This window comes from Cheilinus undulatus, linkage group 2, assembly GCF_018320785.1.
Source record: "Cheilinus undulatus linkage group 2, ASM1832078v1, whole genome shotgun sequence".
Classification (NCBI taxonomy): Eukaryota; Metazoa; Chordata; class Actinopteri; order Labriformes; family Labridae; genus Cheilinus; species Cheilinus undulatus.
The window spans coordinates 57021416-57024459 of NC_054866.1; positions in this window are offsets into that span (position 1 = coordinate 57021416).

Genomic DNA, 3044 nt, shown 5'->3' on the forward strand with positions numbered 1-3044 from the left:
AGGGATCTTGAAGGATCCTGAGAGCAGCTGGAATTGCCTGTTGTTCACAAAGAGCAGACAGAGCTCTGGCAGGATGACCAATGATTCTGGAGGAAACTCTTGTAATGGAATGTAGGCGTGTCCTGTTTCTGACTGAACGGAGCCAGCAGGTGAACGACAAAGAGAGCACGCTTTCACTGAAGGAATGGTAAAACGTCATGAGAATGTTGGTGTTCAGCCCAGAGAATCTCAGCTTCCTGAGTAAACATGGTCTCTGGTGTTGTCATGCTGACTTCATCTCTCTTTTCCCTGGCAGGTTTGCTAACACCCTACCTGCAGACCAGCACCTATTGGTATTTGTATTGGTCTGAGTATGTTTAGAAGCGCTCAGGCACTGAACAACATGAGAGCAGACCAGCAGGGGAGAAGAGAGCAGTCATGCTGAGGCATGGTAGGGCACAACTATAGCAAATGTGCGTGGTTGAACCCCTACTTTAGTGTTACTCCACCCTGCTCAACCAAAGAGCCAAACTCTTGAAAAATGCCATCATAAGAGCCACAATCCAACTGGTGAAAAGTGACTACAATGGGCAAATGGGGAAATGGGATAAAAGTGGCATTTGATGATAAAGGCAGCTGAAATGGGTGAAAATAGCAAAGAAGCCGGATAAAAGTGGCTAAAACAAATGAAAAAGGGCAAAAATGAGATAAAAGTGGAAAAAAATGGTTAAAAAGTGGCTGAAAGAAGGGGTAAAAATGGGCTAAAAACAACAGGAATGGATTCAAAGTGGCAAAAAATGGGGGGAAAGGGGCAAATTAGGCATACAATGGAAAAAACTGAGAAAAATGGCAAAAATGCGTGCAAAGTGACTAAAGTGGGTTAAAACGCTGTAAAAAGATGGGAGAATGGGGTAAAAGTGGCATTTGATGGTAAAGGCAGCTGAAATGGGTGAAAATAGCAAAGAAGCAGGATAAAAGTGGCTAAAACAGATGAAAAAGGGCAAAAATGGGATAAAAGTGACAAAAATGTTGGAAAAGTGGCTAAAAGAAGGGGTAAAAATGGGCTAAAAGCAGCAGAAATGGGATAAAAGTGGAAAAAAAATGGAAAAGAAAGGTTGAATATTAAGTCTGGCCATTTAAACCCACTGTATTTGTGTGGGAGACAAACTGATTAATGTGAATTTGTGAGGTCAAAATTCAAAAGAATATTTGAAATAAAGACGTAAAAGAGCCACACCATGAGTATCAGTGCCCCACGTCTTCAACAGTTCTATGAAACTGTGTTCAAAGGGGCTTCTGCCGCTCTCATCCACCCTCTCATGGCTCTTTTTAATGGAACACTGTTTTTTTAGCCAAAGGCTGAAGCAGTCTCCATTTAGAGGTAGCTGTCAGGCATCCCAGAGGAATTCTGGGATTGCAGCTGCAGTTGATGGTGTTTCCTCTGCCATGATGGTTTCCATAGTACCTGCCACTTTACCGGATCCACACTGGACTGACATAGGAGACCAGCAGAAGCTCCATTACGGTATTCATTACCTGTGCTATTGGAAATCACACGTGCAGAGCTGAGCTCTGCCTCATATGCAAGCGAGCCGTCCCAGGAGACGAGAGGTTACTGCTGCTTTTCTCCAGCTAATGTTAGCCGCACATGGAGCCACTCTCATCATGACTTGTCTCATCCATGCAGTGTGACTGGGTGTTCACATGGAGAGATTCAGGACATACCAGGGAGGCCATGAATAAACTTGTGTGTGAGAAAGAGGCCAGGATGGAGACAGACGTGAGGAAAGCACCTCAGGGCCTCAGACTGACGCTGTTTGATTCACCTCACATGGCTAGCCTGGGTAAAACCAGACTAACAGTTGTGGTTTCATCACAAAGTGAAAGGATTGATCTATGGAAATATCTTTTTCTTCTGAACTTTGTGATAAATGAAACCTGCACCCAGCCTGAAAGGTGAGGACAGAGATGGAGACCTGCGTTTGCAGGTGGAGAGGACCAGAAATGAGCGTTTCTCTGTGCAGCCGCTGCTCTTTTTGTCATCGTCTCTCACAGCCACGTCCGACTAGAAACACAGACGCGATGCCAGCTGGTAAGCAGTGTTAATCATTCCCAGTGTTTGCTGACAGCGTCATGGAAATAAGTGAGCTCTGTCCATGAAGCTTAGCCTTTCCACTCCCCTCATTTCCCTCAGTGAGTAGTTCTGTTCTGCATGGGCTGGGCGATCATGGCAAAAATCTAAACCACCATTGATTTAACTTTTTAGCTCCATTATGATTAATGAGTGATTGCCCCACCCCCAGCCTCCGACTCTGTTTGATCTGAAAATATTTGGATAATTGTAAAACACATTACTCAGGGGTGTCAAACTTCAGGCCCGGGGGCCAAACCCGGCCCGTGTCACAGTTATAACCGGCCCAGTAGATCATGTCCTATTTTACTATAACAGCCCACCAGTATGAGGTCTGCAGATGTCCACCAGTATAAGGATGTCCACGTAACCAGATGATTGAAAAATCATTTTTAAGTCATAAGAATTAGAGTCAAGAGTTAAAATAATGTGATAAAACGTCAGAAAAGTGGGAAAAGAAATTTGTGGTGTCATTTCCATCTGTCCGTTCTCTGTAGCGCTCATCCTGTTAGAGGTGTTTTCAGTTCATATTTTCTCATTTACAGTTTCTCACAACTCTGACTCAAAGTTTTGGTTTTGATTTTTTTCATATTTTGACCTTTAAAATCATCATTTTGACTTTTATCTCATATTTTGACATTTTAAACGCATGAATTTGAATTTTTTCTTACATTTTGACTTTTTCAACTCCTCAATATAATTTTTTTATCCCAAATATTGACCTTTTCCATTCAACTTTTATTTTTTTCTCATCTTTTGACCTTTTAAAATCTAGATTTTGACTTTTATCTCATATTTTGACCATTTAGAGTCACAATTTTAATTTTAAGTCATATTTTGACATTTTAAACTCATGAATTTGAAATTTTTCTTATATTTTGACATTTAATTTGAATTTTAATCCAAATAATAACCTTTTTGATCTAAAATCTTA